Source organism: Panthera onca, chromosome B3 (assembly GCF_046562875.1).
Source record: "Panthera onca isolate mPanOnc1 chromosome B3, mPanOnc1 haplotype 2, whole genome shotgun sequence".
NCBI lineage: Eukaryota > Metazoa > Chordata > Mammalia > Carnivora > Felidae > Panthera > Panthera onca.
Genome location: NC_138344.1, coordinates 13,804 through 28,757, shown reverse-complemented (window position 1 = coordinate 28,757; position 14,954 = coordinate 13,804). Strand labels below are relative to the sequence as shown.

Here is a 14,954-nt window from a genome sequence, read left to right as displayed (position 1 = left end):
CCTCACCCATCCCCCGTGTTATCACCGTGACACGGAGCTCACGGAGCTCACGGAGCTCAGACAGGTGGGTGTTATCCTGCCCATTTTACAGACTGCAGATCTGAGTCTCAGGGTATTAGATCCTCCTTATTGGCAAGAAATAAAGTCTGGGACGATCCCAGGTCACCCCCTTTGCCAAAGACCATGACCAGAGACAGCAGACAGAAATCAGATCTCTGGGGATGTCCCACAGAGCACAGAGAAGAGCCACGCCAGCTTGCAGATGCCAGTGCTTGGGGCACAGTCTCATTGGCCAAATGTCTCCCCACCCCCACTGGGAGCCCAGCCCTCTAACTGCTTCTGGAGGCCAGGAGAGGCGGTTACCTCTGGGGCTGGGGAGTAACTGGACAGTGATCTGGCCGGTCGTCCAAACTAGTATGTGGAGACAGAATAATCACCCCAATAGGCATCTCTGGGGAGGACCTGCTGACCAGAACTGGGGTGCACTTTGGATTTGGGGTGTGGGGGTGTAAGAGCTTCCTCTCTTGAGCTCTCCTACTTATAGTGGGCAGTTGGTAGCGATGGACAAAAGGGCACCAGCCTCCCCTTCATCTGGTCCTTAGGCTCTGTCATGTCCCTCCCACACAGAGCAGCACTGACCCGTGTCACAATAGGACCTTGCAGATGTGACTGTGCAGGTCACACACATCATCATAAAAGACATCATCCTGCCAGGCTGTCTCTGGGGGAAGCCAGCCATCACGCCCTGTGGATGCCCAAGCAGGCCTGCGAAGAGCCTCATATGGAGAGGAACCAGCTGTGGAGGGAGCCACCTGGGAAGAGAGTCCTCTGGCCCTTCAGATGAGACCACAGCCCAAACCACCCAGCCAACTTCTCCCAATTTGCAGACCCCCAGAAACACATGTTGATCATTGTATAACTGTAAGTCTCGGAGTACCTGGTTGCATAGGAGGAGGCAGCTAGTGGTTATGCCCCCTGATGATGAGAAGGGACAATCCGTATTGTCACCTACATGCACACACACACGCATGCAGAGGTTTTAAATGGGACTGTATGATGCCATGCATGTCATTTAAGCTAACACCAGCTGCTATCTTAAATAAATCCTAAAATCTGCACAGCTAAACAAGAGGGAGGACATCGTGGAGGACACAATATGCCTGGTGGTTCTCCTCTAAGCAGGGATTCACTCGAGACCCCTGTCCTGCTGGCTCTCCAATTCACTTGGCCGGTGGGGACAGAGACCACGGGAGGGTCACACATACTTCTTGACCCTCCAGACCAGAAATGACACTTGCTGGACCCAGTCACATTCCACTGGCGAGAGGTGATTGCTGAGGACTGAGGTCCAGCTTTGGAGCCCCTGCTTGGCAACAGCAAGGTTCCATAGAATCTGTGTGGTCAGCTACCCATCTCTACTGTGTTCCTATTCTCTTGCTTCTGAAAATTAGAACCTATGCTATGGGCATTGTGGCAGACAGACCTCAAGGTGTGACTGGATCCCTGCCTCCTGATATCCATGGGAACACAACAGAGGTGATACACATATGTGATTATGTCCCATGAGAGTGTCACAGCGTCTCCAGCAGACACATTCCCCCAGTTGGCCTGAGGAAGCCTGTGGCCATGTCGAGGAAGTCTGACTCACACAGGAACTGAGCAGCCAATAGGCCTGAGTGAGGAGGTAGGTCCTGCCTCGTGGGGGCCTCAACGGGACTGCAGCCCAAGCCCACACCTTCCTCTCGGGACCCAGCTAAGCCTCACCTGGACTCCTGCCTACGGACACGATGAGATAGTAAATGTGCCTTGTTTCAAGATGCCTAGTCTGCCGTAATGTTGTTTATGCCAGGATCATGGAAGCCAGCGTCTGCCCATGTCTGGCCATATTTACATCCTTCTCTACGAAAGCCACGTGTGTCCCTGTGAAGAGGTGCCACATCGTGTATTGGTCCCTGTGGGCCACGTGGAGACGGTCGCTGTGATTTCTCTGTCGCTCACAGCGGCCGAGCACATTCTATGAGGATCCTTGCAGGTGTTTGCAGGGATGACTCAACACAGGCTCAGTCACAGGCCTGCACCTGCACAATTCAGGTAGACAAACTGCCACACTGCCTCCCCAAAGGGGCATCATGATGGGTAAAGTGTCAACAGTGGAGATGCCAAGAAGAACAGAAAGAGGATTTCACTGCCTTCGCTCTGATCTGGATCTGTACTCTCTAATTGACTCGTTCTTTTTTTTCCCAGCCAGCTGTGAAATCCAGCAAGAGACCCCGCAGGCAAAGCATCCCCTGCTGGAACCCACACCACACTCTCAAGCAGCAAGGACTGCCCTGAGCCAGCAAGACCTCTCCTGGGACTGACCCCAGGACAATGATGGGCCTGACCTCAGTGCCCCCCCCCCTACACGCACCCACTGGCCTCCACTCCCCCCTGCACGCACCACCAGCCTCACTGCCTCCTTACATGCACCCCCTGCCCCCCTGCACGCACCCACCTGACCCCTGCATGCGACCCTCCCTGCAAGCACCTGTGGACCCCCGAGCACACACCCACATGCTCCTGCATGCACCCACCCCAGCACGCACCCACCTGACCCCCTGCATGCACCTGTGGACCTCCCTGCATGCACCCACCTGCCCCGATATATGCACCTGAGGGCCCTCTGGCACACACCCACCTGCCCCCTTGCCCCAATGCATGCACCTTTGTGGCCCCATGTATGCCTCCACCTGCCCCCCTGCCTACCTTCACGCATCCACCTGGACTCCTGCATACACCCGCCTGCCCCCCTGGATGCAGTCACCCACCTTCACTCCCCCTGCACACACTCATCTGCCCCTCTGTATGCACCCATCTGCCCTCCTGCCCCTTCCACTCACCCACCTGTCCCCCTGCATGCATTCACTTGCCTTCGTTCCCTCTGCAGGCACCCACCTACACCCTTGCACGGACCCACTTGTCCCCTGCTCACACCCACCTGCTCCTCTGCAAATGCCCATCTGCCACCACACACACCCACCTGGTCCCCTGCATGCACCCACCTTCCTCCGACCTTGCTGCACACACCCGCCTGTCCCAATACACCCATCCACCTGCCCTCTGCATGCACCCGCAAGCACCCCTGCAATCACCACATGCCCCTGCTCCCTTGCACACACCCACCTACCCCATTGCACTCACCCAACAGTCCTCCTGCAGGTACCCAACTGCCTTCATTCCCCCTGAAGGCACCCACCTTCCCCCTGCATGCAACCACCTGCCTCCCCTGGCCTTCTGTAAACACCCCTCTGCAAGCACACAACCGCTCCTGCACATATCCACCAGCCTCAACACACCCACCCACGCGCCCCCTGCATGCACTCAGGAGCCCCACTGCAGTCACCCACCTGTCCCCTGCCCCAGTGCACGTACTCACTCACTCCCTTGCATGCACCCACCTGCCCCCCTGTGCTCATCAACCTGCTTCCCGGCATGCACCCACAAGCCTCCCCTGCCCCACTGCACACACGCACCTGCCCCCCTACATACACCCACCTGGCCCCCTGTATGCACCCACCTACCCCCCTGGCCTCTGCACCACTCACCCTCCCCCTGCCTATCTTCATGCACCCACCTGCCCACCTGCAGCTACCCTCCTGACCCTCTGCATGCACCACCTGTCCCCCTGCATGCACTCACCCACCTTAACTTTCTGTGCACTCACCCACCTGCCCCCCTTGCATGCTCTCACCTGTCTCCCTGACCCCTGCACCCACATGCCTGCCCCTTTGCGTGAATCTACCTGCCCCCTTGCCCCCCTGCATGCACCCATGAGCTCCTTGCACGCAGCCACCTGCCCCACTATACCTACCCACTGTCACTCCTCCCTTCACGCAGCCACCTGCCCCCCTGCCCCTGGCAAGCACCCATGGGCACCCTTGCACACACCTACATGCACCTCTCCATGCACCCACAGACCTTCACTCTCCCTGCACATACCCACTGGCCCCCCTGCACGCACCCTCCTGCCTCCGTACATGCACCCACTGGCCCCCTGCCCACACTCAGTTGCCCTCCTGCATGCACCCATCTGCCCCTCAGCATGCACTCACCCTCTTTCAACACCCCTGCACACACCCAGGGGCCTCTGTCCCACATCTTCCTCTGGGACCCCCTTGCCCTGGTTACAGGGTACTGCAGTTGGAGGGAAGAGACGAGGCTGAGCACTCCTGGGGAGACCAGGTGCACCTGCAGAAAAATTCCGGGGTGCCACTTCCCAGGGAGGATGAAGGGGAGCCCAGGCCTGCAGCAGGTGCAGCTGAGCCCCTGATGCCCTGAGAGGCTGCACGACAAGACTGGAGCCAGGGAAGCTCTCATCCAAGTTGGAACATGAAGAGGAGAGTTTCCCTTGGGATCTTTCTGGATTCAGATCCTACGTAGCTGGAAGTTTATCTCAGGGGAAAGCCCATAAGTGGAACTTTTGACTTATTGCCCTATAACATCCTCCCTGGAGGGAACGTCTGCATGGGTGGCAAGATGATTCTTCCACACGGCTATGGACGGCTGTGGGCCTCCAGGCGGGTGCTGCTCTGCCCTCGGCAGTGTCCCTGCTCTGCTCTCACCCTGCATTCTCCTGGTGTCTGTGAAACAAGTAGAGGAATGGAAGAGAAAGTGAAACTTGGAAGAGGCTGCGTCCCCTTACGTGCTCAGGGCTGTCAGACCTGACATGCACGCAATCTACTGTGAGTGTGGACAGAGGAAACACCCACAGACACTCAAAGGCCATTGGCATGAGTCATTACTAACAGTCACAGCGACTGCAGTTTCAAGGCCTGGATCAGGTCCTCCTGAGACACACCAACAGACCAGAGGGTCTAATGGCCCCTCTGCCCATAAACAGTCACAGCAGCTGGGAAGGTGCTGGTCCCACATGATGGACTGTGACAGCGTCTCTGTGACCCTTTTGCTCAGAGCAGCCTGGGCTGCAGGGACCCATTTCCAGCCTGGCCTCCCTGCCCTGCACAGCACCTTCTCTCCAGCATCTTCCCTGTTTCTGTGTCTCTCATCCCTTTCCGTCTGCCCTTCCGTCCCCTGTCCCTAACTTCCTGCGGAGTATTCCTACAAGCCAGCAGTTCAGGTTGGTGGAAAGTGGGTGGTCGGGAGAGGTTCGCCACACTCAATGAATTTCAGGACATTCTGGCTATTTCCTCCCAGGCTAAAAGACCACCCAGCTCCCCAGGTGCATCCTGGCTCTTTACTGGCAGTGAGGGCACTGTTGAAATCTTCATTATTTTAAAATAACAAGTGTTGGTGAGAATGTGGAGAAGAAGGAGGCCTCCTGAACTCTTGGTGGGAATGTAAACTGGTGCAGTCACTGTGGAGAACTGTAAGGAGGTTCCTCAAAAAGTTAAAAATAGAACCACCCGTAGATCCAGGAATTCCACTCCTGGGGATTTACCGAAGGGAAAGGAAATCACTGTCTGGAAGAGATCTCTGCACATCCACGTTCATGGCAGCATTGTTCACAGTGGCCAAGTCAGGAAAACAGGTTAAGTGTCCAACCAATGAGTGACGTATATACAAAGGAATATTGCTCAGCTGTAAAAAAGAATGGGCAGATCTGGAGGATGTTATGCTGAGTGAAATAAGCCAGCCACACAAAGGAGAGCCTGTGTGGTCCCACTTACGTGTGGTATCTGAAGAACAGGCAGAAGCCAAGCACAGAACGGCGAGGGGTGGGGATGTGTCAGTCACAGGGCACACCGTGGCGGTGACGCAGGAGGAAGCCTGGAGACCTGGTGCCCAGCATGGTGACCTGCCGACAGCCCCGGACTGAGTGTGTGTGATCTCAGGTGCTACGACCACACACAGACGGTAACCGAGCAGGGAGAAGGCGGGTCCAGAGCTTGGCTCCAGCCATCATGTCACTGGTACGCGTGACTCACATCACTGTGCTGAACACCCTAAATAGATGCCGTGCTTACTAAAATGTTTTAAGTTTTAAAAGTAAAATAAAACAACCAGCCTGTGTGGAGATTTTAGGGACACTGGTGCAAAGTCCAAACATCAGGCCCACGAGACTCTGTCTCCAGTGCTCACTTTGATACCTAAAATGTCCCGAACCAATGGTGACATTGCCTGCCCTCCAGGGACTCCAGGTAGACGGATAGAGGTGGGTCAACAGAAGGGGCAGGGCCATCACCTCCTAGGACTGAAGTCCTCGTGAGCCTCTGTCTGCTAAGCTGGGGCCAATGGGAAGGAGTGGGCACCCCCATCCCATCCATCCAGGAGATCTCCCTGTGGTGGACCAGATGTGCTGCAGATTCTGCCTCAGCTGGTACGTCACTTGTGCTTGTCTTTACACTGGCCTCTTCATTGGGAGGTGGCTGAGGTGACCCTGTCTGGACCCCTGGTGCTTGGGGAAGCTTGGAATTTGAGACCCTTTCTGGGGAGAGCCTTGGGATATCCCAACATGTGCAGAGCCTGTGGCACCCCACTCAGGCCTGCCGGGGCCCGGGGGAAATCAGGGGGGACCCACTTGCCACACACAGAATTGTGCAGAAACAATACATGCCTGTTGCTTCCATCTGGGCATTTTGGTGTTTTGGATAAAGTGGTGGGTGACCCCGCAGAGTTCACTTCGGTGGTTTGAGCTCAGCTGCCCTCAGCAGCATGCATCCCTCTGGCTCTCTCGCCAGCCCTACCCTCCCCAGCCAGAGAAGCTTCTAGATGCTGGTTGGGCAGACTGAGGGCAGAGGGCCAGATGATGGATCTACTCTCTTTGCTCCACCAGGCCCCTAGACCTCCAACAGCCCAAGGTGATTCTCTGTACAGCTGCCTCAGTAGTCACCTGAGATGCAACGCAATGTCCCGGGTCAGCAGGGGTGGCCACCCTACTCTGAAGTGATCCAGTCTGGGCGCCCCCCCTTGGCATGGTAGCCAAGATCCGGGCTGCAGAGGCTGGCAAATGGCCTCTGGATGACTTGAACACAGGTCAGGCTCTGTGTATCTCTATCTCCCCATATGATCCCTCTGCTGGGTACCCTCAGAATCCAGCTTGTCACATGGATACTACCCAAGCAAGTATCCCATGAGAGGCAGGCACAGCAGCACGGCCTCCTCGATGAGAGCCTCAGGAGTCTCATGGGCCACAGATCCCTTCTGGGGAGCTCTGGGGCCCCAGAAGAGATCGACTGTCCCAAGCCCCACTCCCTCTTTAGGACACAGCTGCCTGGCCATATCCTCCCTTGCCTGCACGCAGACTCCATAATCCGCAGGACCAGGGGGCAGCTTCCCACCTCTCTCCCATCTGGAGCTGACACCCTCCAGCTCCCTTGCACCTGCCCTGTCTGCTGACAAATGATATTTACAGGGCAAAGGATGAAAAACACATCAGCCTGATTGGACAGGAATAAATGTGTCTGTGTGAAGTAATACCTACTCAGGCTGAGATCTGGTAAAGCTATTTCCAAAGAGGAAGTATGGGCACATCCTGACCTTCTGTTTACATTCCCAGCACAAGGACTTTTAACCCTCATGCTTTCTGCTTCCTAGTTACAAAATAGCTACCAGCGCTCCAGGCATGACACCAACATCCTGCACTCGAAGGAAGGGAAGTCTTGGGGATCTCCAGATTTCTTTTTTTTTTTTTTTTTTTTTTTTAGTACCTGTGTGTACTGTAAGGAATTGGCTCACACACTTATAGAGGCTGGGAACTCCCTGACTGCAGCCGGCCCGCTGCAGACCCGGGAACTGGTGGTGTGTGTGGTGTGTGTGTATGTGGTGTGTGGGTATGTATGTGTGTGTGTACTATAAGGAATGGCTTGTGTGGCTGTGGAGGCTGGGAACCCCCTGACCTGCAGCCAGTCCACTGCAGATGCAGGAGCTGGTGGTGGGGATCAGAACCCGAGCCAGGAGGCCGGAGACTCTGAGCACAGCAGGTGCACATTCTGGTCCAGGGGCAGAGAAGCCCGGGTACTGCTCAGCAGCCAGGCGGAGAGAGATTACTCCCCTTTCTGCTGTATTCAGGTCTGAGTGCACTGGATGAGGCCCACCCTCACTGGGGAGGGCAGATCAGGTGTGAACCTCACCCAGAAGCACCTCACAGATGCACCCAGAACTTGGTTTGGCACACAGCTTGGTGCCCGTGGTCCAGTCAAGCTGCCAGTGACATCAGCCCCTACAAGAGTCTCCCAACTCTCAGACTTCTGTGACACTGTCTTCAGCAGCCCTGTTTCCATAGGTGCCTCTGCTCTCGATTGCCCAGAGGACTCTTCAGGCCTGGGATCCTCACAGTTTCAAAAGCTTTGTTCAGGAATGTTCTGATGTGGTGCCCACGTCTTCAGTTCAATAAAAAAGCTTGGTCGCCCAGGGAATGTTTGTGGTGCTCTGCCCGGTCAGGGTGGGGTAGGCAGGATGGGGGACACATGCTGACTCAGGGCCCCCTCCATCTGCCAGGCCTGCGAAGATCGCACCCTCCCTGCAGCCCGCTCTTTGTGCCCCCCCCCCCACTGGGCCTGGGCGCCTGCACAATGGGGGTAGGAGTAAGTGGGCCCCCCTAACTTCTCTGCTGGGTTTGCTGGCTGCTCCTGTCCTGGGGCTGCCTGGCCTCCCCAGCTCCTGCCAGCTGAAATTCCTGGGGAGACTATCACCAAGGCCCTCCAGCTTCTCAGTCCCCAGTGCTGACCCCACAGTAGCCCTTGTACTTCCAACGTTGCAGGGCCTGTGGGAGACTTAATGACCAGTTTGTACAGGGCATTGAAGGCCAGATGCCATGTGATGTGGGTGCTGTGGTTACAGGAGTCCTGAAGGTAGTACTTATCATTTTAGCAAATTCCCTTTTCCACTTGGCTAAATTCTATTTTGTTCCTTTGGATAGAGGCCAGGTCAAGCACTAACCACATGGTGGTTGGTTAGCAGCATTTAAATTCCAGGCTAACTTACTCAGAGTTTTCATGGCCTCTTCCTACAAGACTTCTTTCTGAGCTAGTTGCTTGTGTAGGCAATGTACATTCATTTAACTGTTTAGAAATATCAAAATACTAGTTAGAAATCTGGATAGAACAATCAGAAAATCTGCCCCTCATGTCCAGTCAAATCACATCTTCTATTGCCTACTGTCTTACGTTATTCAGGGGCCTGCTCGCCTCTCTTTTAATGTATGTAATTAGGCTTTTATTTCTCCAACAGGTGAATAATTGCATTGTTAGCAGGATATGTAGTTGTGGTCTGGCTTGTTATGCAGTTGTGGAGATGGCTCAACCCCGATTTGATGTGTGTTGGTCACACTACATCTCGATGCAGGAAGTGGGTCACGAGCAGCTTTACTGTTCAACGAGCCATGGCCTGGTCTTGCAGACATGTGTGCCAAAGCCCAAACGGGACCTGGGATTGCCCAGGTGTCTCTACTGTGTGCTCATCAACCGTAACTCAAGCTTGTGTCCTTCTCACCTTCCGAGGAGCAAGGGGATCAGTGGTCCCTGCAAATTACATCCTAGATCATCACAGTTGCAAAGGGGTGACACTGGGGACCTGGCTTCCCGATGCAATACTTTCGGACCTCAAGCTGTCTCCTCATTGGCAACCTGGTACATTTGGTAAATAGGGCCCATATTTGCTAATCTAGTTGCATCGAAGTTAAATAAGATCAAATAAGGTCCTTTTTTATTACATTAGTTGACATCAAATCCAATGAGATATTTCTGAAAATATGAGTTGCTGCCCCCACCACTGAATTTTCCAGAAAATGAGCTCTGACTCATAGAGCAGCAACTCAGTGATTCGGCTTGTAGTTGAGACCCTCCTGTAAGCTCCCCTCCCATGGCTTGTGTCAGCTCTCCTGCTGCTGCCAAGCCCCAGGGTTGGCCACCTGTCCATGAACATTATACACGGTCTCAGCACAATCAGGTGGGCAGCTGGGATGGAGGCTGGAACCATGACCTGACAGCATCTGCTCCCGGATGTAACTTCTAAGGAGATCCAGTATGCTGAGCAGAGCCACCAGGTATGTGGTGCTGATGTAGAGAGATGTCCACGGTTGGAACAACCCCTGGAGAACACCCCACCCCCATCCCACCTCCTCCTGCCACCAGAAGATACTGAGAAATTCAGTTACCAGATGACTGAGGGACATCAGCCCAGGGACTTGGAGGGCAGCAAGTTGTCCCCAGCTCTGACTGCCCCCACCGCGGGCCCATCCATGGTGGCATTAAGACATCTTTGGCCCCAAACACTGTTAGGAAAACACCTGAAAAAGCCAATCTAGCATTTACTTCCAAGGTTTCCAAGCCACATCTGAGGAAGTAAAGATCAACAACAATGCAAAGACAGCCTCTCAGCCCAGCCCAGCTCACCAGCCCTGAAGTCCAGGGATCCAGGGGTCCAGGGGTCCAGGGGTCCAGGGGCCTAGGGGTCCAGAGGGAAGTACTCATGGGGTTGGGGAAGACAGTCTCCTCAGCATTTCCCCCACCGGAGTGTCACTTTCTTGGCTTATCACTCTCCAGCTTGCAGATATCCAACAGAATATGTGGGCTTTCTGGAAACTTCAAGGCTGTACTGGGTGGTGGGGACACTCTAGGCCTGTGTTTTTCAGGAAAGATGCCCATGGTTAAGACCGCAGGCCTGGGTTCTCTGGGGATGGGCTGGTTGTAGGTATGTTCAGAGGTCACAGGCAATGCTCAGGGCTCTGTGGTCAGTGGTGGGCTTGGGATCAGTGGGCTCCCTGCAATGCCCCTCCTGCACAGAGTGGGGCTTTTCTGTCTCTGTAACCCCAGTGACTGACTGGGACCTGTGCCACGATAGGCACCAGGGAGATGTTAAAAATAGAATATTAGAACTAGTCCAGTCCAGTACCCTGCTCCCCTCTCCACCCTCCAACCCCCATGCTGCTCTGGTATTCCCCTTGAGGCCTGCTTGGCACCATGTATCTGGAGAACCAGTGTCTGGGAAGGAGCTGTGCCCACCAGTGGTCAACAAGTATTCCTTGAATGCCTGATGTGTTAAGGAACTTGTCTGATCCCAGTGTGAAGGCTGAGGAGACAGTTGCTGGGGTGGAGGGGTCAGGGTGAGCAGGGGAAGGGATTGAGTTCAGTCGCTGGAACCCCCCAAGACTCTGACACTTGGAGAGGCCCAGAGATGGTATTTGTGGGTAGGGTGTGCACCTTCCCTCCCAGCCCATTTTATCCTTCTCTGGCACACCTCTCAGAAGTCTTCATGAGAGTGCCCCCTTGTAGGTAACCTTTGATGTGTCTGATGACCAAAATGTCACCTGGAGCACATGCTTGGGCAAGGGGTTCCCTATCAGGATTTTGACCCTAAACCATGAGATACATATGCAAACTTGGAACACCCCTCTCCAGGACAGCATCCTCAGTCAGGACTCAGAGAAGGAGCCCCTGGCATGCAGGCAGGTGCCTGGTCCTTGTGCCCTCAGAATAGGGCCTTTCCCATGTGCGAGGGAGGCACTTGGTGTGCTGTGTCCATCACTTCCCTGCTGTCTGGTCCTTGCTTCTCCCCACGGGGGCCCCTGCAGGATGAGGTCCTTGGGGTTCATCCCTTTCAATTTCCCTTGTCCTTCCTTCATTGAGGAAGGTTCTGAACCACATTCTCTCATTCCCCTGTAAAGCCATTGTTTCAGAGTTGGAAACATCACCAGGAGACACTTGAGCCCCGTTTTGTCTTTGCTGGTACTTAATCAGGGGAGCTTAGGAAGAAATCAGAACCACTGCAGATCCTGCCAATGTCTCAGATCCTGCCAATGTCCCCACTGGGAATGAATCCCATCAGGGCACCAGGGCTCACTGACTTCAGAGCAGCTCTGACCTCCATATGGGTGCTGCTCCTTCCTCCCAGCTGTTGTGGGTTTTTAGTTAGTTGTTGTGTGTGATGTGAGGTAGGGGTCTGGTGTTCTGCTTGGAGCTGTCCAGTTTTCCCAGCAGCATTCATTGAAGAGACTGTCCTTTCACTATTGTGTATTCTTGGCTCCTTTCTTGTGAATTAATTGACCATGTATGTGTTGATTTGCTTCTGGGCTTTCCATTCTACTCCATTGGTTTTTCTGTCTCTTAGCCTGTAGCATCCTGTTTTGGTTACTATAGTTTTGTAATATAGTTTCAGATCAGGGAATTTGATGCCTCCTGGTTTGTTCTTTGTACAGATTCTTTTGCTCTTTGTGGTCCTCTGTGGTTTCATACAGCTTTAAGGATTTTTTAGTTCTATGCAAAATGGTACTGGAATGTTGAACAGGAAGGATTACATTGAATCTGTACGTCACGTTTTGGTAAAATGGATAATTTTATAATATTCATTTTTATAATACATGAGCACATAATATCTTTCCATTTATTTGTGTCTTTTTCAATTTCTTCATCAATGTCCTATCGTTTTCAGGGTATAGTTTTTCCATGTCTGTGGTATAAAGTTTTTTCTCAATTGTTTTCTTAATTTCTCCTTGTGATGGTTCAGTATGAGTTTAACCAATGTAATAATTTTTGTATCTTGATTTTGTAGCCTACAATTTCGCTAAATTTGTTTATTTGTTTTAACTTTTTTTTTTTTTTTTTTTTTTTTTTTTTTTTTTTTTTGTGGAGTGATATGGTGGAAGAGTGGAAATCCAAAATGGCAAGTTTCTACCATATTCTCGGTCATCCACAACATCCACAGCATAGTGGCCACTAATATAATTCTACCACAGTGTCATTTAATAATATGTTGCATCTTGTGAACTGTGTCCAGGTAGGGTTTGGCCTCCATTGTGAAGTTTGATGTGTTCTATGCTTTTCTGGTGTGTTACTGATGTTTTGAGAAGTAATGCAGTTTCCATGAATTTCCAAAGTACAGAAAGCCTGCAGTAGCAGTGGAAATCCTCTTGATCTCTATACTCAGCTTTACCAGCTGTTGTTTTACACAGTAGCCACTTCATATGACATGCTTGTTTGTTTTTGTACTCAAAGCCTTCCCCAGGAACTGTCATAGAACTCCTACACAGGGAAATCATTATGGTTTCCTCATTATAATGTAATCCAGAGGCCACTTCAACTGTCATCACCTGCCCAAACTCTGTGACAATGACTTCTCCTGTTGTGACCCACTTTACTGTTCCCAAGACTTTCACTCACTTCACAACTGTGATGGATTTAAAGATCACAGAGGGCTCCAATCTGGGCAGCCTTTTCTGTGTCGCTTCTGTAATTTAGTATGTTTTCAATCTTCATTCATGGTATGACGTAGTACTTCAGTCATGACTTTAATTGTGGTTCAATTTACAAAACATAATAGTGACCATTTAAAAGCTTAAAATTTTTTTAAGTATTTATTTGAGAGAGAGAGAGAGAGAGAGAGAGAGAGAGAGCGCGCAGGTGCATGAGAGTGAGCACATGAGTAGGGGAGGGGCAGAGAGAGGGAGACAGAATCTGAAGCAGGCTTCTGCCTCTGAGCTGTCAGCACAGAGCCCTACGTGGGGCTGGAACCCATGAACCATGAAATCATGACCTGAGCTGAAGTCGGACACTTGACTGACTGAGCTACCCAGCTGCCCCTAAAAGATTTTTTAAGTCTACAGTTGTATGCTACTAAATATATGCCCATTGTACACAAACCACCACCTTCCACGTTGAGAACGTTTAAAATTTGACTTAGTGAAAAGTCTGTGTATATTAAACATTAAGTCCCCATTCCCTTTTCTCCTCTGCCTGACAACCATATTTTACTTTTTGTAGGTGAATTTGATTATTGTGGATACCTCAAACAAGTAGAGTCTTATAATATTCTTTTCTGTGATTGGATGATTACCCTTGCATAGTGAATTGCAGGTTCATCCATATTGTTATATGAATCAGTACTTTAGTCCTTTGCATGTCTGGGTAATATTCCTTTGTGTATACACCACCCATTCACCCTTCAATGGAAAATTTGGTCAGCTTACCCTCTGACTATTGTGCATGATGGTGCTATGAATTTGGGGGAAGAAATACAGAGTGAGTCCCTGCTTTCAAGTATTTGGGGTATATACCCTGAGGTACATTGTCTTTTTTGAAGATTTTGAGGAACCCCCATTCAGTTTTCCTCAGCAGCTACACAAATTTATTTCATTTCTTGATATTTTGGAAGACCATTTCAGTTTATGCATGAATCCCATGTTGTTTATTCATTTACCCTTTGTGGCATGTTTGCATATTTTGTACGATTTTCTGATTGTGAATAGAATTGCTGTGAATATTTATGTTGGCTTTGGTTATGATTACGGTTCTGGTTCATGATGTGTGGATCATGATTATGGTTTATTCGTATGACTTACAGTATCTAGTTAGAGTTCATGGTGTATGGTTTATAGATTAAGGCATTAGGATTGTATTGTTTAATGGTGTACAGTTTTGGGTTTATGGCATATGGCTTTTTCACACGCCCTTATGATTTGGGTGTTTTAGTGTGAGGAGGTGGGAAGAAGAGTGTTATTAGGTTTGAGACAAAAATATATTGGGGGGGTGAGTGGATTACGGGTTGAGTTGGTGGGTGTTTGTGGGGGGAGGGTTTAGGAGGTTCAGTGGGTGGTGTGTGAGGAGCTAGTGGGTTTAGAATTTGGAGGGTGATGGTTCAAGGTGAGTGAGTGAGGGTTTGGGAGGGTGATTGGTTAGGTGGTGAGGGGGTGACAGTATTGGGTGTGTGTTTAGAAGGTTTTGGGGATGATTATTAGTTGAGAGATTAGAGGTATCAGGTGGTAATGGTTTAGGTAATGAGGGTTTAGGAGATGAGGGTAGACATTAGGGTGAGCCTTGAGTCATTGGAGATAATGGTTAATGTGTTTAGACTGGGGCGGTGGAAGATCCAAGGAGAACCCGGTTGTCCAGAGGACTCATTAGGGAGAGCACTTGACTGAGTAACTGGCCTTTGTGGGTTCTAACCTAGAGGTAGAAGACCTTGAGAGAGCTAGGGTTTAGGATCAGGGTACATTCTGAATACAGATCATTTATCAGATACAT

General features: G+C 51.6%; 1 long non-coding RNA gene across 1 annotated transcript; it reads left to right on the top strand.

The window, feature by feature from the left end:
* The first annotated feature begins 2,705 nt into the window (after window positions 1–2,705).
* LOC132668557 (uncharacterized) lies at window positions 2,706–6,015 on the top strand. Its single transcript, XR_013556501.2, has 2 exons — window positions 2,706–5,116; window positions 5,170–6,015. It is a non-coding gene; the product is annotated as an uncharacterized LOC132668557 (long non-coding RNA).
* Window positions 6,016–14,954: the final 8,939 nt, after the last annotated feature.